This window comes from Tamandua tetradactyla, chromosome 7, assembly GCF_023851605.1.
Source record: "Tamandua tetradactyla isolate mTamTet1 chromosome 7, mTamTet1.pri, whole genome shotgun sequence".
Lineage (NCBI taxonomy): Eukaryota > Metazoa > Chordata > Mammalia > Pilosa > Myrmecophagidae > Tamandua > Tamandua tetradactyla.
In genome coordinates this window covers 32,728,685-32,755,408 of record NC_135333.1, presented here as the reverse complement: position 1 = coordinate 32,755,408, position 26,724 = coordinate 32,728,685, and the positions used below count along the sequence as shown (strand labels likewise).

The following is a 26,724-nucleotide window of genomic DNA, read 5'->3' as shown; positions in this document are numbered from 1 at the left end:
ATCTCTGGCAGTAATGTGGACTAAAGACTATAGCAGAAAACAATTAGAGGTTGAAAAACTAGGAATACACACTCACATAAAACTGGAATTGCTAATCCTAAGAACAAGTCCTAAACTTTATAGGTTGAAGCACCAATTTAAATGTTAGTGTCAATCTAAATATAAGAGCTTTTTAAAGGGACTGGTGATTATGGACACAAAAATAGGAATATTAAGTGCTAATGTGATGGCTACTTTAAATATCTTTCTATAAGAACACTGGAAAGAAATAACATCATAATGTACACTTTTCTTTTTTAAATGAAGACTTTCCTTTCATTGCCAATACATGGTAGACATACATTTTAAAAACATACCTTTGACAGTATCCTGGGGCTATACAAGCCTGTGAAGATGAGTCTAGGCTACATTCAGTGCAAAAAAACAAAACCCTAATAAAAAAGAAAAAAAAATATCATGAGTCACACATTCATAGCAAGACTCAATGGGAGGTGGCAGAGTACAAGTTCTGAAACCACGGAAGCTAGTACAAATCCAGGCTGTTGCTTCTTGGACCAGTGGCCCAATTTCTCAAGACCCCAGCATCTTCATCAAGCACTGCTCTTCATAGGGCTGTTTCGCAGTTTAAACGAAATATGTGTAAAGCTTTTAATATAGGGTAAAGCACCAAATACATGCTTGAGAAAGACAAAGGTCATCAAGAATGTAAACTGAAACACTTCCAGAAGAAATACTAAAATCTATATTAACCTTAATTAATTTTTTGGCAATGGATGATGGGGAAGAAGGCACAACTCTGCATACATAATTAACACCACTGAACTATATATTCAAAAAGGGAAATTTTAGGGTATATATAAGTTAACACACACACACACAAACCCATTGAATTATACAACACAAAGAGTGAACCCTAATGTAAACTACAAACTATGATTAATAGTATAATTATAATACTGGTTTATCAATTGTAACAAAGGTACTACACTAATGTAAAACGTTAATAAGGGAAACTGTGTGAATAGGGGGCTAAATGGAAACTATACTTTCTGCATGATGTCTCTATAAATTTACAGCTGCTTTAATTTTTAAAAGAAGTTTTATTATTTCTTATTTTACCTTATTTGTTCTACCCGAGAAATATCAAATTGCCTTTTCAGTATCTCCATTTGGATGTGTCACAATTATTTCAAATTCAGTATGTCCCAGACTGCATTCTTCATGCCCGACCCAGACCCATTTCTCTCCAGTCTTCACTGACTCAATCAATGGCACCACCATCCATCCATTTGCTCAGGTCAGAATCCTGAGAGTCATCCTATTTCTCACCCAACCACAGCTTCCTTTGTATAAGCCTATAAGCAAGTCCTTCTTTTCTGCTTTCAAGATAGGTACCTCAGATCCACCCACAATTCTTCATTTCCATTGCCATCATAATTTCTGGCTTGCAGAAGCCTTTTAACTGGTCCTCCAGGTCCCACTCTTGCCCCTCCCCAATCCATTCCCACATAATGGTGGGAATTGTCTCTTCAAAATCAAATCACAGCAAGTCACTAATAAATAAAGTGAAAATTTTATTTATTTCATAATGGAATGTCTCTCTATACACACACACACACACACACATACATGTCTGAGTATATATTATGACACAACAGTCATTTATTATTACTCATTAAGAGATCCCAAGCCAGTCCCTTCATTTTACAATGGCAGAAACAAATGCCAGAAGGACATCCTGCTCAAGATTGGCCGAGTATCCCTACTCGTGTGTACAAATGTGGTAAAAAAATAAGAACAATGCTGGATGAGCTTAGCAGAAGCTTATCTGTGATTAGCTACTGCACTGCTGTCAGAAAGCTTGTCACTATTTGGAAGTTGGCCTCTTAGTTTCACAATCAATCTAACGCTTTTGTCCAAGAAAGCACATTCCATTATTCATGGTTATGGATTGGAAGTTACAGCTTTTGTCCTATATTATGTCATATTATTTGAAGTGTTGCTTTAGCGAATTCTTAATTACTGTCCTCTACTTTAGTTTATTCTTTAAACATTGTATGAATAAATCAATCTCAAATGGAATTATGTTGGGATGAGTATTAGTAATGTTTAATTATTCCCTCTATCTCCCTACCCATTTCTTAGCAAATTTTCTTTCTAAACAGCAAATGTGACATCTAGGTACATCACTGCTTAACTTCAGTCAACAACTGCCCACTGCCTTTTAAGGTAAAATCCAAGATTTCCCTGGCCCCATCATCTCACATTCTATATGCCCAGACTATGCACAGTTTCCTTGCCCACAACATTCTCTACTTAGGGCTGCCCTCTGCCTAACATGCTGGAAGTTTTCTGTACCCTCCCTGGCTGGACTAAGTGTTCTTCCTGTGAGATATATCATTACCAATACTACCTTCAGGTCTGCTTTATTCACTCCAGAGGCACTCTTATGAGCAAGGACATGTCTTAAGCATCTGTGAATTTGGTGTTGGGTAGGCATTCAATAAAATGGAAGCTGAACTGAATCCTGAATAATCCCAGTGAGTCAGTACACCCATATTGCTGCTTCCCCATTACATGACAATAATGAAAGCTGAAGAAGCTAGGTCCTCACTAAGGATGCAAGGCTATGTGGTTATGTATGACCTCAGAGAATGACTGGATTCTTGAACTTTTTGTCAACTACAGACTATCAATACAACAACACTGACTAATTTTCAGTTCTCTATTCTAATTAAAGTTTTTGCTCTGACTAAAACATGACTTCTCCTCTACACTTATCTTTAGCCCAAATTCTATACCAGTATCATAAAGTAGCCCAGGATTAGGTATCCTTATTCACAGACAAGTCTAGAAGCAGACAGTGATCAACTCTGTCCTTTGTCAGCTTGGCAGTTGGTCCAAGATGTCTGCTAGTATTTAATGAGGGAAAAAAGGAGTTAAAGCAGAGAGATGGTCAGGTGAGGAAAACTCGGCAGTGTTCCAAGTACTCATGTATCCAGGTTTTTAAAAAATCTTTTTATTGTTAAATATAACATATATACAAAGAAAAGAAAGAAAAAGCAATGATTTTCAAAGTACACTTCAACAAGTAGTTACAAAACAGATTTCAGAGTCCGTTATGGGTTACAATCCACTATTTCAGATTTTTCCTTCTGCTCCAAAATACTGGAGGCTAGAAGAATTTTTTTTTCTTTTTTGTGAAAAATAACATAAACAAAAAAAGCAATAAACTTCAAAGCACATTGCAACAACAAGCTGTAGAACAGATTTCAGAGTTTGGTATGGGTTACAATTCCACAGTTTTAGGTTTTTACTTCTAGCTGCTCTAAGATGGAGACTAAAAGAAATATCAATATAACAATTCAGCAATCATACTCATTTGTTCAACCCTACCTTCTCTGTATAACTCCACCATCACCTTTGATCTTCCTCCCACTCTTTTAGGAATATTTGGGCTATGCTCATTCTAACTTTTTCATTTTGGTAGGGGCTATCCATAATATGAGGTAGGGAGACAGAACTAATTGAAGTTCTGGAGAGGCTGGCCCCGCTGCATTTCAGGACTTATCTGGCCCAGGGACCCATCCGGAGTTTATAAGTTTCCGGAAAGTTACCCTAGTACATGGAACCTTTGTAGAATCTTATATGCTGCCCTAGGTGTTCTTAAGAATTGGGAGAAATGGTTTTCATTGGAGCTTGGCAAGTTATGACAGGTAGCAATATCTAACTGAAGCTTGCATAAAAGTGACCTCCAGAGTACCCTCTCGACTCTATTTGAACTCTCTCAACTGCTGATACCTTACCTGTTACATTTCTTTCCCCTCTTTTGGTCAGGATGGCATTGTTGATCCCATGGTATCAGGGTCAAACTCATCCCTGAGAGTCATCTCCCATGACACCAGGGAGACTTTCACCCCTGGGTATCATGTCCTATGTAGTGGGGAAGGCAATGATTTCACTTGCAGAGTTGGGCTTAGAGAGAGAGAGAGAGACAACATCTGAGCCACAGAAGAGGTCTTCTGAAAGTAACTCTTGGGCATACTTACAGATAGGCTAAGTTTCTCCACTACATACTTACATCCAGTTTTTCTAAAACAACTTCCTTACTTTCTCTACAGGGGTGTGAACCCCTCCACCCTTTTATCAGATGCACTCCTTTTCAAGATAAACATGAAAATTAATTTTAAAAATCAACATTTAGAATTATCTACTTGGTGTTATCTATAGCATTATCTTCCTTCCAAAGATGCGGAGAATGGAAAATTCCTTGAAAACACTTCCCAAACCTTCAGAACTACACTGCAATTCTACTGTCTTATCATGGATAGCAGTGGCAACCATGATAACCGTTTCACTGTTCTTTAGTCTCTTCCAGAGTAACCTGATTTTGGGATTCACATAGGTGGTGGGAAAGTTCAATGGATCTTTAATTAAATCAAACCCTATGCTCTGCTAAACTGCAACTAGACTTCAAGAGGTCCCCCATAGCAGGTACGTAGCTAAGATCAAAGGATAGTTAGAACCAAATCTTTCCTGGGGAATATGACAAGTTGAAATAAATAAATATTTGATCAACTATACTTATTTTACTTTACTATTATCATCTCTGACATAACAGGGTTTTAATTTTCAAATATGATTATTCAGCATATCTTTTTTTTTTGAATGCATACAGTTGGGGGGGGAGGCACATTTCATTCTTTTTCCATATGACTATTCTGCTATTGCAGCATGATTTACTGAATTTTTTTGGTGGGGGAGAGGGAGAGTACATGGGCCAGGAATCAAACTCAGGTCTCCCGCATGGCAGGTGAGAATTCTGCTGAACTACCCTTGCATCCCGAGAATGATTTTTTTTTTAATTTAATTTTAACTCCCATTTTTTAAAACTGAAGCAATATGGATAAAGCCCTTGACCCCTGTCCCCTTTATCCCATCCCTGGTCTTCCCAGGACTCACTATTGTTATCAGTTTGATATGTAGTATAATTTGGGGGTACAGACTATTAAACATAAACTACAAGCTTCAACTGAGTCACAAATAGCACCAAAAACCCTTAATGTCTACATACTTGGCAAATGGGCTAACTTCAAGAAAGAATTCTAGGAGAAACATCTTAGTCTGGGAGGAACATCTTAAGTGAAACATTAGATGTGAAGGAGGAGTAAAACAACAGCAAGGAGGCAGGCATGGTTTTCCCAAGAAGTGAGCAAAGAAGCCAGGAGATTCGGCAGACAGGAGGGAACCAACTCTGTGAGCAGGGCACCTTACCCCAAGTAATTAATAGGTACCTATTTAATTAACATGAAAATCAAAACCCAAGGAGCTCAAGTGGAGGCAACTTGGCCACAAGCAGATGAATTTAGCCACCAATATACAAGAGATTTACAATTATTCCAAGATCTGGAAATGTTACATTTGCAGTTTGTGGCCAGTTCTACTTCTACTTCAGTTCGACACTAAAAATTCTGTAAAAATGTTCAGAAGGAGACCATGATCAACAGGAGTTCCTATAAGCATACAGCATAGGAGCTATAAACATCCCCTTTAAACCTAAAATCTCCTCTATTATTATGCCTTCCTCTCTTTCCTCTTCCAGTCAAGCTTTTTGAAAAAGCCATTTACATCTGTGGTCTCAACATATACAATACCACACTGATATTTGACAATCCCAGTTGTCAAATAATATGGATACTATTCATTTCTTGTTTTACCCCCTCTTTAGCACTTGAAAATCAGAACCACCTGACTCTTGTCATTTTGGAGCTCCTTCCTATCTTGATATTAAGGATACTGTAGATGCTGTGTTTGGACTGGAAGCATCTTGTTTTAAATTCCTGGTCTCTTGGCTCTGTCTCCAAGCCTCTGTCACTACTGTTTCAGCTTTCCACCATGGTCTGTGGAGTGTGTGTGTGTGTATGTGTATGTGTGTGCATGTGCGTGTGTGTGTGTCAGAGTAGGAGAAGGGGTGGAGGGAACAAAACCCAGCCCCTAGTTTCAAGGACTGAGCCTAATTCTGATGTTCCATATCAGACTGGGCTAACAGGAATGGAAAAATTCATTATTTTTGCTACCTTTTAGACCAATGTTTTCCAGTCTCTTTGCTGGATAGTCTTCCTCTGTCTGTCCATCAGTACTGGTGTGTTCCTCAGGAGTTCATGCTCCCCTTTCTGTTTTTACTATACACACAGGTCCTAATTCTCTCCCACAGATTTAACTACCATCTGAATCTTGAATGATTCCCAAATCTCTCTACCTGCCTAGTGTCAATGGATTTCTCTATCTCATATTCCACAACACATCCAAAATTAAACTAATCCTCTCCTAAACTGTGTTGTTCTCTGTCTCACTCAGGCAAGTCAGAAATCTGGAAGCATGACCAGCAACCTCCTCTCACCAAATTCCATCAATTCTAATCCCAGATTTTCTGCTATGTGCTTTTCCCCCCTATCTTCACTACCACTGCCGAAGTTTTGGTGCTCTCTCTCACCAGGCTCATCCCAACTGTATTTTAATTTCTCACTTCCAAGACCCATCCCACCCCCCACTCTCATCCCCACCTCTATTAGAATTATCTTTATAAAATACAAATCCAACTTGCCCTTACAACATTTCTCATTTACATTCAAAAGAGAATTCAGTTTCCACTGTGTGATATACAAGGCCTAGAACCTGCTGACCTCTCTGGCTTCGTCTCACTATCATTTCCCCTCTCCAAATGTGTACCTCAGCAAATTGCTTTCAGTTTTCCTTAAGTACTACATGGTTTCACATGCCACTGCCTTCATACATGCTGGTTCCAGCTGAATTGCCTACCACATATAGGACAAATTTCTTCTCAACATTCAAGATGCAGGCACAGGGAAACTTTCCTATCAAGTTTTTTTTTTTTTTTTGTCTGTCTGTTTGTTTGTTTGTCAAGTTTTTCTTGATGCCCCTCTCTTGCCACAGGTGGTCTGGATAGGTCCTTCCTTTGAGTTAACAACTGTATGTGGTACATGTTTCTATTAGGCTTAACACACAACAGTGTAATGATTTATGTGTAGACACTACTAGGTTATAAGCGTCCTGAAGGCAGGGTCTAAGTACTATTTGTCACTATATTACCATCATCAAATACAGTGCTACCACAAGGAACAAATACATAAAATGTTTAGGAAAAAGATAAAGTCAATTCAATACAATAATCTGAATTTACCCCAATAAAGAAGCTGCTCATCACTTACAACAGTATAGTCAGGATCACGGTACAGACCATTCTTTTATTCACTCATTCAATGAACAGGCTTCTTGCATATTCTCTGCTCTGGGACTATCCTGGTAAAATAATGCTAGGCTCTCAAGGCAAGTGTGCTAATTGCATGGAAAGTCCTAGACTTCCTGGGAACTCTGGGACTGATGGTAGGACCTTGACATAAAGATGTTAAACATATTCTCATATTCTGGAAGCTATGGAAAGTTGCCTAAGAAAACCAAACTCAGTCTGAAGCAGTAATGATGAAAAGGACATATGCTCCACTTTGGACTACTAAACCATCTGGGTCAACTCATGTGCCCTTCAGTCTATTCCCAGGACAACTTGCTGATTCTTAAACAGGACTTGAAAATGTAAGGCTATTTTCTGGAAACCTAAACACAACTAAAGGTATTTGGAGGTGGGGACAGGTATGGTAGGGAATAAAAACTGCAGCTATAAGAACAGCCAAAATTGCTACAGAAACAGCAGATTTAACTCAACCAGTGTTAAGGAATGTTTACTAAGCACCAGGTGGGCTGGTGTTTTCAAAGCAAGTCTATCATCAGGTTTTACTGCACTTGTTGATCACAAAAGAATTAAATAGATTAATCTGCTCAGCTTTTGTACCCAGTTTATAATGATCTATGAGCAAAAGGCCTTTATTTTTCTGTACTGTGCATTAATTTTATATAGTCTTTTAAAATCAAATGTCTATTTCTATCAAAATTGTTTGCCAATTTTAAAATTTACATCGCTTCTCTGAGGAGCCAGTGAGCCAGGGAAATTTTAAGACTGATATTGGAGATAACAAAAACATGAATAATCAATAATAACTGCTTTTTTTGTGCCCAGCACTACACACCTTGGAAGTCTTAAAACAATTCTCGTTTAAGACATGGTACCTGTTCCCAGAAGAAGAAACTTAATACAAAAGGTGCCTCAAAAATAAGTGCTAATCTGGGGGGCAGAGTTCTAAGAATGCAGAGATGAGCACTAATAAGCACTAATCTGGGTGGCAGAGTTCTAAGAATGCAGATATTAGTGGGCTAGATAATTTGGGCAGACTGCAGGTAGAATCTGGGATTACAAGTGGAATTGAAAGGATTTGAAGCAGTGATTCTCAAACTTTTTGGTCTCAGGATCCTTTTACACTCTCAAGAATTATTGAGGAACCCAAAGAGTTTTTGTTTATGTGGTTTATAACTACCAAATATTTACCATATTGGAAATTAAAGCTATGAAAATTTTAAATATTAATTCATCAAAAATACCAATTATAAACCACTACATGTTAGCATTTTTAAAACTAAAAATAATGATATTTTAAAGGATAAAAACAAGGGGAATGTGGCACTGCTTTACATTTTTATTTATTTTTTTTTTCCTTTTTTTAATTTTTTTTATTAACGGAAAGAAAGAAAAAAAGAAAAAAAAAGAAATTAACACAACATTCAGAAATCATACCGTTCTACATATGCACTCAGTAATTCTTAACATCATCACACAGATGCATGATCATCGTTTCTTAGTACATTTGCATCGGTTTAGAGGAACTAGCAACACAACAGAAAAAGATATAAAATGTTAATATAGAGAATAGAAATAAAAGTAGTAATAATAGTAAAAAACAACAACAAAAAAACCCTATAGCTCAGATGCAGCTTCATTCAGTGTTTAAACATGATTACTTTACAATTAGGTATTATTGTGCTGTCCATTTTTGAGTTTTTGTATCTAGTCCTGTTGCACAGTCTGTATCCCTTCCGCTCCAATTACCCATTATCTTACCCTGTTTCTAACTCCTGCTGGACTCTGTTACCAATGACATACTTCAAGTTTATTCTCGAATGTCCGTTCACATCAGTGGGACCATACAGTATTTGTCCTTTAGTTTTTGGCTGGACTCACTCAGCATAATATTCTCTAGGTTCATCCATGTTATTACATGCTTCATAAGTTTATTTTGTCTTAAAGCTGCATAATATTCCATCGTATGTACATACCACAGTTTATTTAGCCATTCTTCTGTTGATGGACATTTTGGCTGTTTCCATCTCTTTGCAGTTGTAAATAACGCTGCTATAAACATTGGTGTGCAAATGTCCGTTTGTGTCTTTGCCCTTAAGTCCTTTGAGTAGATACCTAGCAATGGTATTGCTCGGTCGTAGGGCAATTCTATATTCAGCTTTTTGAGGAACCGCCAAACTGCCTTCCACAGTGGTTGCACCATTTGACATTCCCACCAACAGTGGATAAGTGTGCCTCTTTCTCTGCATCCTCTCCAGCACTTGTCATTTTCTGTTTTGTTGATAATGGCCATTCTGGTGGGTGTGAGATGATATCTCATTGTGGTTTTGATTTGCATTTCTCTAATGGCCAGGGACATTGAGCATTTCTTCATGTGCCTCTTAGCCATCTGTATTTCCTCTTCTGGTAGGTGTCTGTTCAAGTCTTTTTCCCATTTTGTAATTGGGTTGGCTGTCTTTTTGTTGTTGAGTTGAACAATCTCTTTATAAATTCTGGATACTAGACCTTTATCTGATATGTCATTTCCAAATATTATCTCCCATTGTGTAGGCTGTCTTTCTACTTTCTTGATGAAGTTCTTTGATGCACAAAAGTGTTTAATTTTGAAGAGCTCCCATTTATTTATTTATTTCTTCAGTGCTTTTGCTTTAGGTTTAAGGTCCATAAAACCACCTCCAGTTGTAAGATTCATAAGATATCTCCCTACATTTTCCTCTAACTGTTTTATGGTCTTAGACCTAATGTTTACATCTTTGATCCATTTCGAGTTAACTTTTGCATAAGGTGTGAGGCGCGGGTCTTCTTTCATTCTTTTACATATGGATATCCAGTTCTCTAGGCACCATTTATTGAAGAGACTGTTCCGTCCCAGGTGAGTTGGCTTGACTGCCTTATCAAAAATCAAATGTCCATAGATGAGAGGGTCTATATCTGAGCACTCTATTCTATTCCATTGGTCGATATATCTATCTTTATGCCAATACCATGCTGTTTTGACCACTGTGGCTTCATAATATGCCATAAAGTCCGGTAGCGCGAGACCTCCAGCTTCGTTTTTTTTCCTCAAGATGTTTTTAGCAATTCGGGGCACCCTGCCCTTCCAGATAAATTTGCTTATTGGTTTTTCTATTTCTGAAAAATAAGTTGTTGGGATTTTGATTGGTATTGCATTGAATCTGTGTATCAGTTTAGGTAGGATTGACATCTTAATTATATTTAGTCTTCCAATCCATGAATACGGTATGCCCTTCCATCTATTTAGGTCTTCTGTGATTTCTTTTAGCAGTTTTTTGTAGTTTTCTTTATATAGGTTTTTTGTCTCTTTGGTTAAATTTATTCCTAGGTATTTTATTCTTTTAGTTGCAATTGTAAATGGGATTCGTTTCTTGATTTCCCCCTCAGCTTGTTCATTACTAGTGTATAGAAAAGCTACAGATTTTTGAATGTTGATCTTGTAGCCTGCTACTTTGCTGTACTCATTTATTAGCTCTAGTAGTTTTGTTGTGGATTTTTCTGGGTTTTCGACGTATAGTATCGTATCGTCTGCAAACAGTGATAGTTTTACTTCTTCCTTTCCAATTTTGATGCCTTGTATTTCTATTTCTTGTCTAATTGCTTTGGCTAGAACTTCTAACACAATGTTGAATAATAGTGGTGATAGTGGACATCCTTGTCTTGTTCCTGATCTTAGGGGGAAAGTTTTCAATTTTTCCCCATTGAGGATGATATTAGCTCTGGGTTTTTCATATATTCCCTCTATCATTTTAAGGAAGTTCCCTTGTATTCCTATCTTTTGAAGTGTTTTCAACAGGAAAGGATGTTGAATCTTGTCAAATGCCTTCTCTGCATCAATTGAGATGATCATGTGATTTTTCTGCTTTGATTTGTTGATGTGGTGTATTACATTAATTGATTTTCTTATGTTGAACCATCCTTGCATACCTGGGATGAATCCTACTTGGTCATGATGTATAATTCTTTTAATGTGTTGCTGGATTCAATATGCTAGAATTTTGTTGAGGATTTTTGCATCTATATTCATTAGAGAGATTGGTCTGTAGTTTTCTTTTTTTGTAATATCTTTGCCTGGTTTTGGTATGAGGGTGATGTTGGCTTCATAGAATGAATTAGGTAGTTTTCCCTCCACTTCGATTGTTTTGAAGAGTTTGAGGAGAGTTGGTACTAATTCCTTCTGGAATGTTTGACAGAATTCACATGTGAAGCCGTCTGGTCCTGGACTTTTCTTTTTAGGGAGCTTTTGAATGACTAACTCAATCTCTTTATTTGTGATTGGTTTGTTGAGGTCATCTATGTCTTCTTGAGTCAAAGTTGGTTGTTCATGTCTTTCCAGGAACCTGTCCATTTCATCTAAATTGTTGTATTTATTAGTGTAAGGTTGTTCATAGTATCCTGTTATTACCTCCTTTATTTTTGTGAGGTCAGTAGTTATGTCTCCTCTTCCATTTCTGATCTTATTTATTTGCATCCTCTCTCTTCTTCTTTTTGTCAATCTTGCTAAGGGCCCATCAATCTTATTGATTTTCTCATAGAACCAACTTTCTCTATTGTTTTCATGTTTTCAATTTCATTTATTTCTGCTCTAATCTTTGTTATTTCTTTCCTTTTGCTTGCTTTGGGATTAGTTTGCTGTTCTTTCTCCAGTTCTTCCAAGTGGACAGTTAATTCCTGCATTTTTGCCTTTTCTTCTTTTCTGATACAGGCATTTAGGGCAATAAATTTCCCTCTTAGCACTGCCTTTGCTGCGTCCCATAAGTTTTGATATGTTGTGTTTTCATTTTCATTCGCCTCCAGGTATTTACTAATTTCTCTTGCAATTTCTTATTTGACCCACTTGTTGTTTAAGAGTGTGTTGTTGAGCCTCCATGTATTTATGAATTTTCTGGCACTCCGCCTATTATTGATTTCCAACTTCATTCCTTTATGATCCGAGAAAGTGTTGTGTATGATTTCAATCTTTTTAAATTTGTTAAGACTTGCTTTGTGACCCAGCATATGGTCTATCTTTGAGAATGATCCATGAGCACTTGAAAAAAAGGTGTATCCTGCTGTTGTGGGATGTAATGTCCTATAGATGTCTGTTAAGTCTAGCTCATTTATAGTAATATTCAGACTCTCTATTTCTTTATTGATCCTCTGTCTAGATGTTCTGTCCATTGATGAGAGTGGGGAATTGAAGTCTCCAACTATGGTATATGTGTCTATTTCCCTTTTCAGTGTTTGCAGTGTATTCCTCACGTATTTTGGGGCATTCTGGTTCGGTGCATAAATATTTATGATTGTTATGTCTTCTTGTTTAATTGTTCCTTTTATTAGTAGATAGTGTCCTTCTTTGTCTCTTTTAACTGTTTTACGTTTGAAGTCTAATTTGTTGGATATTAGTATAGCCACTCCTGTTCTTTTCTGGTTGTTATTTGCATGAAATATCTTTTCCCAACCTCTCACTTTCAACCTATATTTATCTTTGGGTCTAAGATGCGTTTCCTGTAGACAGCATATAGAAGGATCCTGTTTTTTAATCCATTCTGCCAGTCTATGTCTTTTGATTGGGGAATTCAGTCCATTAACATTTAGAGTTATTACTGTTTGGATAATATTTTCCTCTACCATTTTGTCTTTTGTATTATATATATCATATCTGACTTTCCTTCTTTCTACACTCTTCTCCATATCTCTCTCTTCTGTCTTTTCGTATCTGACTCTAGTGCTCCCTTTAGTATTTCTTGCAGAGCTGGTCTCTTGGTCACAAATTCTCTCAGTGGCTTTTTGTCTGAGAATGTTTTAATTTCTCCCTCATTTTTGAAGGACAATTTTGCTGGATATAGGAGTCTTGGTTGGCAGTTTTTCTCTTTTAGTAACTTAAATATATCATCCCACTGTCTCCTAGCTTCCATGGTTTCTGCTGAGAAATCTACATATAGTCTTATTGGGTTTCCCTTGTATGTGATGGATTGCTTCTCTCTCGCTGCTTTCAAGATCCTCTCTTTCTCCTTGACCTCCGACATTCTAACTAATAAGTGTCTTGGGGAACGCCTATTTGGGTCTAATCTCTTTGGGGTGCGCTGCACTTCTTGGATCTGTAATTTTAGGTCTTTCATAAGAGTTGGGAAATTTTCAGTGATAATTTCTTCCATTAGTTTTTCTCCTCCTTTTCCCTTCTCTTCTCCTTCTGGGACACCCACAACACGTATATTTGCGCGGTTCATATTGTCCTTGAGTTCCCTGATACCCTGTTTGAATTTTTCCATTCTTTTCCGGATAGTTTCTGTTTCTTTTTGGAATTCAGATGTTGTATCCTCCAAATCACTAATTCTATCTTCTGTCTCTTTAAACCTATCATTGTAGGTATCCATAGTTTTTTCCATCTTTTCTACTTTATCCTTCACTTCCATAAGCTCTGTGATTTGTTTTTTCAGTTTTTCTATTTCTTCTTTATGTTCAGCCCATGTCTTCTTCATGTCCTCCCTCAATTTATCGATTTCGTTTTTGAAGAGGTTTTCCATTTCTGTTCGTATATTCAGCATTAGTTGTTTCAGCTCCTGTATCTCATTTGAACTATTGGTTTGTTCCTTTGACTGGGCCATATTTTCAATTTTCTGAGCGTGATCCGTTATCTTCTGCTGGCGTCTGGGCATTTAGTCAGATTTTCCTGAGTGTTGGACCCTACAGGTTGTAAGATTTTTCTGTGAAATCTCTGGGTTCTGTTTTTCTTATCCTGCCCAGTAGGTGGCGCTCGTGGCACACGTTTGTCTACGGGATCCACCAGTAAAAGTTGCTGTGGGTCCTTTAACTCTGGAAAACTCTCGCCGTAGGGGAGTTTGGCAGCCGAAGCGTCTTGGAAGAGTGCCAGCCGGCCCGGGGGTCCAAACGTGGGGAGGGTCGCCGGCCGCCGCAGCACGTGAGAGCGCCCGACCAAATTTCCTAGTCGGCCCGGGGCGCCAAGCATGGTGGAAGGGCGCCAGCTGTCGCAGCCCGGGAGAGTGCACTGTTCCCAGGCGGACCGGGGAGTCGCGTGTTTGGAAGGGACCCCCTGGTCACCGTTCTCCGCAGTCTGGGGATTTCTGACCCAACTCTTTCAGTTGGTCCAGGGGGCCTCACGTGGTGGGGACGCCAGCCCCCGCGGCCTTAGGGGACCGCCTGCCCAATTCTGCCAGCTGGCCTGGGAAGGAGGAACGGAGGGATTCCGGCCGCTTGCTGTCCCACCCAGGTAAGCCCGCGACCCTCGGTGATCTCACCGGAGCTGGTTCTCCCAGACAGTCAGCCGTTCCAGGATGGGGTACGCTGTCCCTTTGATCTCCGTCGTGGCTCCGGGAGCTGCTCTGTATTGTCTCCACTCCCCCAGTAGCTGTTCTGGAGGAGGAAAGGTGAGGGCGGCAAGGCTGTCGAGGCTGGTAGCGGAGGAGCCCGTGAAGGCGGAAGAGGGCACCGTGGTGGTTGGAGAGCCGCTGGAGCAGGAGGGGGAAGAGAGGGGAGAAAGAGGGCCGGCGGAGAAAGAGAGGGGAGAAGGAGGGCCGGCGGAGAAAGAGAGGGGAGAAGGAGGGCGGGTGGGTCAGCCACTGCGGGGCGTGGGCGCCGCGCGGCGGGCCGGCGGAGAAAGAGAGGGGAGAAGGAGGGCGGGCGGGTTGGCCGCTGTGGGGCGTGCCTGCTTTACATTTTTTTTTGCAAAATATCTTTAATATCTAGTTTAAGAGATGACAGCCAAATATTCTAATATCTGCTTTTGTATTCGGTCTTTCGCAGCATCATGTGTCATGTAGAATCCAGAAAATTCCTCCAGACTCTCATAAGAGAATGAGTTTAAAAGACCTATAACATTCTATCAGTATTATTAAAATAGCTATAAACTCATGGACCCCAGAAAAGATCTTAGATGAGAGAGGGTAAGAGTCCTCCTTGGGAAAAACTGATTAAAGCAAGGCCTGGGAAGTAAGGAAGTATATGGCTCTTGAGCCTTAACTTTCCAAGATGCAAATACCTACTCTCGAACTCCTCGGCTACAATCAAGCTAAACCTCTATTGTAAACCATGAGCCTCAGAGACAGAAATGGTCAGAGCCAGGTGGGGCTCTGCGTGACAGTGGGTGCAAGGGGTCTCTCACTAACACTTGGGGAGAAGCTCTACTTCCCTGGGCAACGTTCCCTGGAGGCCATGTCAGGTTTTCCTGTCTGGCGCTTGTACTGCTCTCCTCTTAGAAGCTGCAAATGGCTCACAAGAAACTGCTGTGCCATGGCTTCCCCAGGCTGTGTTTTCTAACTGCAAAATCATCTTACTGCTACAGTCTCAGATTCTTCAGACATTGCTTGATCTGGCTGTTTAAAAAGCAAATTTAACATCAGCCACGTAGCCAGTGCTTCTTTGCCAATAATGATGTGAGTTTGCTGTTCTGTTTCCGTGCGTCTTGCGCACTGTAAAAACATTTCCGGAAGCATCATATGTCATGGATCTAGTTTCCATAAACTGAAAATATTTTCTTCGTACTTTGTGGCACAAAGTAAAAGCATTCTGGATGTGATCTGCATAGTCTATCTCTGACCAAAAAAAAAGAGGTTTAAATTTATGGATAAACAGAAAAGGGGAGATGGGGGATGACCATTACCATGGTTAAACCATTTTTATCTAAGTTTTAATGTTTAATGGCAGATATTTTTCATTTAAATTTTTGCTGTGATTAATATGCTGAAATTATCCTGCAATAATTACAACCATTTTCATTTCATATACAAGCTTTAAGCTGTCTAACAGTATTTTATAGCTGAAAGCAGCACAGGTAAAAGAGAAGCTTCTTTTTTGTCTCTTAAATGTAAAATAACAAAAAAGAGAGAGAGAATCAGCCATGGATCTAAATAGTTTTCAGTCATTTCTATTTGTTTATTTCATAAACATATTCACTAATATGAGAGATCAGCTCATTAACATTACAAAGTGAAATTAAAACTTTAAAAGAGACTTTTGCTTCTGGGAATGGTAAACTAGATAATTCGGACCACCCATCCTGCAGAAAACAGCCAGGAAAACTGGACAAAACACTTTTTTAGATCTTGAAGGCAGAGGAGCTCTAACAACTTAGTTAAGAATTACTATACACAAAAATCAGTTCCAGGTGAACTGTATACCCAAATGTGAAAGATCAAAAATAAAGCTTTTATAATTAGAATAAGCAAATTTAGAGTTAGAATCTAGAATATAGGGGGGCTGGGTTGGGTGTAGGCTATGGGGAGTTAATGTTTAAACTGCACAGAATTTCTATTTACGCTGAGTGCAAATTTTTGGTAACGGATGGTGGTTATGGTGGCACAACATTGTGAATGAAATACATATCTGAATGTGGTTAAAGGGGGAAATTTTAGGTTGTAAATATGTTACCAGAATAAAAATTAAAAGAAAAACATTTTAAAAATAAAGCTTTTTAGAAGATAATATGGGACAATGCTTTTATAACCTAGAGGTTGGGAAGATTTCTTAAAGAGGCCACAAAAAGCTCCTATCATAAAAAAAAAAAGATAAATATGACTACATGAAAATTCAGACTTTTTGTTCATCAAAAGACACTATTAAGAAAATAAAAAAGCAATCTACATATATCCAATAAAAGGTTCATATCAAAAATAATGAAGAATTCTAATAAGTAAAACAACAACAACAAAAACTTAGACAACCCAACAGAAAAATGGGCAAGAGACTCCATGAGGCGCCACACACACACACACATACACACATACACACACACAAACTATTTAAATGACATGTAAACAAACATGTGAACTGGTGTCTAGCCTCAACAGTAAGCAAGAGAAATTTTTTAAAAAAACCATAATAATATACCATTATGGTACAAATACCAAAATGGCTAAAAATTTAAAAGTCTGATAATAACAAGTGTTGAAAAAGGGATATGGAACAATCTTTTCTCATAAACTACTGTAAGAATGAGAATCTTTATTTCCATTCTTACCCACTTTGGATATTCTACTTTGGAATACAGTTTGGTATTATTCTTCTAAACCTGAAAATAGGTTTAACTCCCATGACCCAGAAATTCCACCCAGGTATATACCCAGCAGAATTCATGCATATGGGCACCAAAGGGTATATACAAAATATCCAGAGCAATACTATTCATAATACCCCCAAAGTGGGGACAACCCAATTATTCTCAATAGCAGAATGAATAAATACATTGTAGTATATCCATAAAATGGAATACCATAGCAATGAAAATGAAGAAAAAGAGCAATGTACAACAACATGGATGAACCTCGCAAACATAATACACCGAATGAAAGGGACCAGAAACAAAAGAATATACAGTATGCAACTCTATGTGCTCAAAAATGGGCAGAACTCTAGTAGTTTAGAGGTACACAGGTGGCAAGAGTAAAAAGGAGAATAAAGAAATCAGAAGAGTGGTTGCCTGTAAGTGGGAGAGAAGGGATGGCCTCTGGTAAAGGTAACTAAGAAGGGGTTGTTGTATCCTATTCCCTGACCTTGGTGTTTCACTGGTGTTTAATTTTTAATAATTCATTATGCTTTATATATGTATTTTACGCACTTTTCTGACTGCAGGATATTTTTCACAATAAAAAAGATTTAAAGCAAATAAAAAATAATTAGTAGAAAGGGAAAGTGGTTATCTTTAGTATAACTTTAAAGTTAGATTACTGAACACAATTTTCTTGGATGGCCTCCAGGGCCCTTCATCATCCAGCCCTTTCTTGGTCTCATCTCTTGTCACTCACCTTTTTTCGTAAGTAGTCTGCCACACACACACACTCAACCATGTGCTTTCTTTTCTTTTACTCCTGATGCTTCTCTCTCTATGAGAAAGAGACACATGGAAACATACTGCCTCAATGCTCTGCCAGACTACAAACTGTCATTCAGGATATAGCCTGGATATGACCACCTTTGAGAAACCCTTCAGGAGAGACAGACTTTGGAGCCAGACTGCCTGGTTCATATTCCAGATCTACCATTTACTCATTGTGTGACCTTTAGACAAGTAACCAATCTCAATTTTATAGTTTCCTCATCTGTAAAATGGGATAAAAATATTGCTGCCACACAGGGTTGTTGCAAAGAAAAATGAGTAAATAGGCATAAAGTGCTTGGAACAGTGCCTGGTACAGTCAGCACGTAGGAGTTATCTATTATTATTGTTATCAATACATTCTAAGACCCTCCTCCCTACCCCTAGCCATGCCATGCTAGATGCTCTTCCTCTGGGTTCCTATGGCCCAGTATTACAATTTATTTTCTTGTGTGAAGTCTTTATGGAGTTAATTACTTGAAAACTGGGACTAAATCTTTCACATCTCTATTCCCCAACATCTAGCAACAGTCCCTGGCCTATAGACAGATGCTCATGAATGTCTGTGAATGAAAGAGCTACAAAGACTCCAAACGTGGACGTGTACCAGCAATCCTTTGATACTGTCCTATTCGGTGTGTATCATAAAATAGATGCATAGTCTTGACCTGAGCATATGGGTGTAGATGCCCTCTGGGTAGGAACAAATGAGGGTAAGGATACTTGTCCTCTCCACCTATTAAGGCTGTTGTGAGACTCAAATGATAATGACAAAAAAAAAAATTTTTTAAGTGTGAAGCTCTATGAAATAAAACAGGATCACTGCTGAATTGCAAGTCTAGAAAGGGTATTAAGGTCTAAGGCACCAAAATAACAGAATTAATAAAAAGCAACCTGATATCGTCTAAGATAAGATTTTTATTTTCAGGCTGAAACTATTTTTCAATAAAATTTTGCAATTTCCACTTTTAAGTATTTCTCATTTGATTATCAATGATTCATGCAATATCGAAGCAAGTGTTTGTGTACATGAATGTTCACAGAAGCATTATTTATAACAGCCAAAAAAGGAGAGACAATCTAAATATGTCCATCAACTGATGAATGAATAAACTTGCAGTACATCTACCCAATGGAAAGCTAATCACCAGTATAAAGGGATGAAATACTGATATATACTATGTGAATAAAACTCAAAAACATGCTCAGTGAAAGAAACCAGACAAAAGACCACATGTTGTACGATTCCATTTATGTGACATGTCCAGAAAAGATAAATTCTGTAGAGACAGAAAGTAGATTAGTGGTTGCCCAGGAATGGGAGTGGGAAAGCAAATGGGCATAAAGGTTTTCTTTGGAGTGATGGGATGGAAATGTTCTAAAATTGGGTGGTAATGATAGTTACACAACTCTGAAAATTATTAATTAAAAAAAACTGTACATCTAATGTAGGTGAATTTTACGGTATATAAATTATGATATGCCAATAAAACTCTTCATAAAAACACAAATATTTAGCTCTCTTTTATACCCAAGTATAATTTTCACATCTTTAAAATCTCACCCACACAAGTGGAACCAAATAACACAAGAATAAAGCATAACAAAAAAATCAACTTTTAAAAATTAAAATAAAAAAGAAAAGAAAATACACATAAAATATCTTAAAAATCCAAACCACTTTCTTTATTCTTATTTTCCAATCCAGGAGCAACAACGATCTTGATAAACAGGCTTTTACTGTCATTTGCTACCACCTGTACAAATACACTCTGGCCTCATCTGCATTTATAATTGCACACATGAACATTTGGTATAGTGCCTTCTTTTTCTTTTCTTTTTTTGCCGCACAGCAAGCATAAGAAAAAGGTAAATACAGAAAGCATAGTGGTGTATAACGAGATAGAAGAATAATAAGATACATGCAATAAACAGGATTTCTAAATAGGGTTTTAGCTAACCCTTAGAAATGGATAGCTCTTCATATAAACGTACTATAGTACTTTGGATTAAAGTCTACAAGTTTCAAAATGCTATCCAAATTAGTTTGCTGAATTGCCACTGTTGAACTGGATACTGGGTAAAGTAAGTCACTGCCTTGGGTTTGAAAGTGTTTGTAATGCAGACATCTACTTGCTAGATGTCTTATAATGAGATTTGACTTAGACAAACAAGAGTAACCATACTGGTTGGGTGTCAACTGTCAGTTGTATTTTATTCAAATAAGTCTCATTTTAGATTTATCTCACTGTAGATTCTTGAATAGGGAAATAACAAGATGAAAGAAGTGTCTTAGAAAGTAAATCTGGTAGCAATATTTAGAAAACGCCTCTTTTGCTTCCTGTTTTTTCAACCCTTACATCTACTCAGCCTCCAAAGCCCCACTAATCCAGCTTTTGAAATATTTTCTCAGGGTTTTTCCTTCTCTCCACTTTTACTGTTACCACTGCAGTCTTAGTTTGTGTCAGAAGGAGTCAAAGGACAGGAACACTGGAAAAAGAAGCCAAACTAGAAACATGAGAGTAAGATGGAAGTGAGGAGGGGTTAGTCAAGGGCAGTGGTTCTCAAAGTGCGGGCCCCAGACCAGCAGCATGAGCACCAGCTGTTCTCAGGTTCGCAGACCCCTACCCTAGACCTGATGAATCACAATCTCTGTGGGGGGAGCCAGGAACTCTTTAACAAGCCCTCCCAGTGAGTGTGATGCAGGGTAGAGAGAAGAGGAAAGAATGGGCCAAAATGAGGAGAGAATTTGGGGCCTGCTAAAAATTTCTACCACAGTGTCCGTCCAAACTCTAACCCAACCTATCCCAAAAGAACTCACCTTATCTAAACCTTCCCTTCCAAGTGTTATTCATTTCTGATATCACAACCCTCTACATTGCTTAGGTTCAATGCCCCTTTCCCCAAGTCTCCATCCAGTATAATACTAATCTTTGGATACTACAGTTAGGGCTCTTGACAGTGAAGAGGGAAAAAGAAATGTGCCTTATAAGGGAAATTATGATTTAAAGGACATTTCGAATCAGTGGGGAAAAAAATTATTCAGCAAAATTGAAAAAACTGGCTAGCCACTGTGGAAATAGGAGGTGGGGCAAGTACATTCCTTACATAATATATCTTTCTTTATATACCAAAATAAAATCCCAGGAAAATCAAACACTTCAATTGTTTAAAAAAGGAATATAAAAGTAGTAGATGAAATCATGGCTAAGAATATTTTTATAATCTTTAATTGGGGAAAGTCTTCCTAAAACCATGATAATTTTACCGTAAAGGCATAAAGGAAATTACCAGTAAATTTTACTACATAAAAATCTAAAAATTTTCTATGTTAAAACAAATTGTCACCAAATAAAAAGATATTCCAGAAAAATACTTGTCCTTCCATATTATTAAGAAAAAGATGAGCATACCTAATAGCTAACAGGACAAAGGAAAAAAATCAGAAAGTTCCAAAAATAAAATGGTATAAAAACATAAACCTAATACTAAAAAAAAATAAAAAACAAAACGTAATAAGATGTTTTTCACCTAGCAAGTTGGCAAAGGTTAAGAAGACTGAAAATATCTCTGGAGATAGAGGTACTATCAATACTGATGGTGGTATAAACTGTCTTTCTAGAGAATAGGACAGCATTTAACAAAATTAAAAATATGCATTTCTATGATAAGACAATTCCACTTCTAAGAATAAATTCTACAAAGAATACTCACAGACATACAAATATATTTGTATGAAGATGTTCACTGCTATCGCTTTTGTACTATTAGTAAACCTGAACAACTGAAAACAACTGGTAAGTCACCAAAAAGGGAATGGGAACATAAATTACAGAATACTACACAGCCATTCAAAATAATGAGGTAAGCTGGAAGATGTTCACAACATCTTGTTAGGTTAAAATTAAAATACCAAGTCACAAAACGTTATATATAATTTAATTCCCTGTTGGTAAAATCAAATTTATATAAATATAACATATAATGTATAATATATACCTATATTATATATAATGTATAATATATATAGTATAATGTGAATATATAATGTATACAATTATAATGTGGTATATATATTATATACTAGAAAGAAAGTATAGGGAAAAATCTGGCACTATATATACAAAAGCCTTTAAAAACAGGTACCCTTGATGAGTAGTTTGGGGAATTTTCCATTTTCTACTTCATAAACTTCAATTTCTTTACAAAGAGCATGAATTGCTCTCATAATTAAAAATAAATCTGATCTTGTTACCCTTTTGCTCCAAAACTTCTAAAGCCTCATGGCCCATTGAGAATATACCCCAAACTATCGTCAGATGTAAGGATGGCAGAGCTCTGCTATATGACACCCAATTCATCACCATGGTGAGATTCCCTAATGCATCAGGTAAGCAGATAACAAAGAGGACTCTAATCCTGCCCCCTCCAACCACCCACACCCTCAAAGCCAGGTGCCACGTGGCTCCTATGGCCCTTCTGATAACCTTTCCTGACATTGTCAAAGGTTTTATTGTTGGGTGCCTGGGTGGTTCAGTGGTAGAATGCTCACCTTTCATGAGGGAGACCTGGGTTCGATTATCAGACCATGCAGCACCCAAAAAAAATAAAAATAAATTTTAAAAAAAGGTTTTATTATGATGAAGCACACTGGCACCATATTCCAACTAGTTCTTTTCAGAACAATGTAGATAGAACTGCTCAAATAAATTAATAGATTCCTCCTCTAACTGCTTTTATGGGAAAACTAAGCTCACAAAGCCTGTGTTTAGACAGATCAATATAACTCCACCAGTGAAAACCAAAATCCAACAAAATAGTTTTTGGATAACACATATTAAGAAGTATCATTTTCTTTTTCTTTTTTTTTATAGCTGTCCATTGGCTTATATTTAGTACTCTATGTAAAAACATGGATAAAAAATCGCAATTCTTGAAGAGCAAGGGAAAACTGGAGAAGATTTCCTACAAGAAATCAGAGGTCAAGCCAGTTTTGTGAACTCCTTGGCTAGGTATAATTCCACTATTCACTTTGCAAATCCAAGCTCACTCAAGTTTTCGAGGTGCAGAGATGTCACACAGCCTATTTGCTAGTGCAAGTCTGACTAAGAGAAACATCATGTTTCTGCACTAAATTCAGATGTTTCCACAAAAGATAATACTATGCTAGATTAACAGACCTCTCCTCTGATCATCCATAACAATCAGATTTTAAACTTCACTAGGTAACATCTGAGCTTTATTCTGACTCACTCCTAAAGGCTGATAACTGTCTTCCCAGTGCTTCATCATAATAAAACCTTTTTTTAAAATTTATTTTTATTTTTTTTGGGTGCTGCATGGTCTGATAATCGAACCCAGGTCTCCCTCATGAAAGGTGAGCATTCTACCACTGAACCACCCAGGCACCCAACAATAAAACCTTTGACAACAGAACTCCCGAAAAGAGGTGGCCACAGTATTAGTACTCTGTGGCTAAAGATCTGGAATATGAAGTTGTTCTAGTTTGCTAACTGCCGGAATGCAATGTACCAGAAATGGAATGGCTTTTTAAAAACACCAATTTAATAAGTTACAAGTTTACAGTTCTAAGGCCATGAAAATGTCCCAATTATAGCAAATCTACAGAAATACCTAATCTAAGGTATCCAGGGAAAAATACCTTGATTCAAGAAGGCCGATGAAGTTCAGGATCTCTCTCTCAAGTGGAAAGGCACAAGGTGGACATGGTCAGGGTCCCTCCCTCATCTGGAAAGGCACACAGCAAACACAGCAGGGTCTGCTAGCTTCCTCTTCAGGCCTCTTGCTTCATGAAGCTCCTCCAGGCGCATTCTCCTTCATCTCCAAACGACGCTGGCTGGTGGACACTGCTTCATGGCTCTTGTCATTCTGTCACCCTTCTCTGTCCACTCAGAATCTCCAAAGTTCACTGGCTGGTGGACTATGGTTCTCTCGGCCTCGTGCTTCTGATCGGCTCTGCTGTGGCTTCCTTGTTGTTCTCAAAAAAGGCATTCACTCCGAAAATGTCTCCTCTTTTATGGGATCCCAGTAAACTAATCAAGACTCATGTAGAATGGGTGGAAACATGTCTCCATCTAACCAAGTTTAGTACTCACAACTTATTGAGCCACATCTGTGTGGAGATAATCTAATCAAGTTTCCAACCTATAGTGCTGAATAGGGATTAGAAAAAAACGTTGCTCTCACAAGACTGATTAGGATTAAAACCTGGCTTTTCTAGGGTATGTAAATATACTTTCAAACTGGTACAGAAGTCTCAATAAATGTTGGCCATTTATTATGGGCATCCACACGTTCAGTATGACAGACACTTTCCAAAGTTGGCATCATAGTCATGCTTTATGTTTCTAAAACAATCATCTCAGTAAAATACATATACCTGGGGTTGCGGGTGGGAGGTGCAGAAGAGCTAGACTGCATGGAAGGCCTAGGCTAGAATCACTATGTAAAAGGAGTCCAGTTATCTGACGATGATGGTGATGAACTACTGTAATTGTCGATCACATCTGCCGTGAGCATAAGGGTTATAGGATGTAGTACTTAGAATTTTTTGCCTGATGTTCAACTCCTCTGCAAACTATGGGATGAACAGGGTACATTTCTCATCTTTGTATTACCAGTGCCTGACACAGAGTCAGTACTCAGTAAATGTTTGCTGATTTATTCAAGCATATGTTTCAGAAAAATATATATCACAGACTAAAAGGGAATATGGCAAAGAAATATTAGTTGCTTATATTTCCTATTGGAACCCATATATATAGCTGGGGGTAAGCCTGTGCTCAGCCAGAAAGCTACATTTCCTGACCTTATGTATAGAGGTAACCATGTGTTACAGCTCTAGTCAAGGAGACATATATCATTAAATGAGGCACACCTTTTGAACTTCTCTCTTCCCCTTTTCTTCCTGTTTGGAAAGCAACAACTGGTGGGGATGGAGAAGTGGTGGTGTTGGGAAGGAGAGCAGAGAAATGACTTTGCCACAATAGACACACATTTAAGGATGACAAAAGGAATATGAGACATTGACAACACCACCGAGTGACTGCACCAGCCTTGGGCTCCCTGTTTCACAATTTTTTGTTGTGTAAGAAAAAAATTAATCTTTATTTGGTCAAAGCAAAGTTGGATTTTCCATCATACATAGGCTCATTTACTTTCAAATGATAAAAGCACACAGAGGTAGGAAGAAGAGTTATGAAGCTTCTGTAATAATCCAAAGAACAAAAATATCTTCCTGATAACTGAATGAGTATAATCTTCTTGTCCTTTGTGGTAATATAATAGTAAGGATTTCTAGAATGTAGGATATCATTAACAACAGCACTCTAGCTAGAAGTTCAGTAACATTTGAAATGATCTAACCAAGTCAAAATGTTTTGAAAGAGTGTTGATGCTTTTTCACCAACACATAATGCCATCTTAACACTCTCATCAGCCGTAAAACCAACGAAAATAGAGAAACCCCAAGCTAGTAAGAAATTAGCGAAAATCTTCTCTCACTGCACAGAGGTTATAATCATAACTCAGAGTGGAGAAGAACATTAAAAACATTTCAAAAAACACCTGGAGAAGAATGCTATTATTCCAGCTGCATATTAAACTTCTGTTTTATCAAACATGTTCTACATTCAACATCTGGCCTTTCCACAAGCTATTAATTAGATATTAAAGAATACTTTTCATTTAAGTAACAGTCACTAGGAAATTTTAATCTAAACTCAAGGGCAGTTCAGTTGTAGTTCATATTCACTTCAGAAGAAATGAAAGCAAAATGGCTCTCTTAAGCTTGGCTATTTTATATACAAAGCACTCCAACCATGGGCCAGCATGTTTCATTCTTACCTTTGGAACACTTTTATCAATCCAAAAATGCAATAGTTTTCAAAGCACTCTTCAACAAGTAGTCACAGGACAGATCCCAACGTTTGTCATGGGCCACCACACTATCCTTCCATATTTCTCCTTCTAGCTGCTCCAGAATATAGGAGGCTAGAAGGCTTAAACATTTCTTTATCATCATAATTGATCCTTTTTACTTCTTTTTTTGTGAAAAATAACATATATACAAAAAAGCTATAAATTTCAAAGCACAGCATCACAATTAGTTGTAGAACACATTTCAGAGTTCGACACGGGTTACAATTTCACAATTTTAGGTTTTTACTTCTAGTGCTCTAAAATACTGGAGACTAAAAGAGATACCCATTTAATGACTCAGCATTCATATTCATTTGTTAAATCCTATCTAACTCCACCATCACCTTTGATCTTTCCATCCCTCTCTATAGGGATGTTTGGGCTATGGCCATTTTAAATTTTTCATATTGGACAGGTCTGTCACTAATTTGGGGTAGAGAGATGGAACTATCTGACGTTCTGGAGAGGCTGGGCTAGGTTTCGGGACTTATCCAGATGAGGGACTCATCTGGAGGTTGTAGGTTTCTGGAAAGTTACTCTAGTGCATGGAACCCTTATTGAGTCATATATTGCCCCACTGTTCTTTAGGATTGGCTGGAATGGTCCTGGTTGGGGATTGGCAGGTTATGATAAGTAGCAAGGTCTAACTGAAGCTTGCATAAGAGCAACCTCCAGAGTAGCCTCTCAACTC

General features: G+C 37.9%; 1 protein-coding gene across 6 annotated transcripts in view; it reads right to left on the bottom strand.

The window, feature by feature from the left end:
* Nucleotides 1–26,724, bottom strand: part of TNRC6B (trinucleotide repeat containing adaptor 6B) — a 384,364-nt gene that overhangs the window by 289,502 nt on the left and 68,138 nt on the right. For 5 of the 6 annotated variants that reach the window (XM_077168905.1, XM_077168910.1, XM_077168901.1 and 2 more), the window contains exon 2: nt 357–431. The exons of the other annotated variant lie outside the window; for it this stretch is intronic. The gene's annotated coding sequence lies outside the window, so the exon portion shown is untranslated. The remainder of the gene's footprint in view (nt 1–356; nt 432–26,724) is intronic. 6 annotated transcript variants of the gene reach the window in all.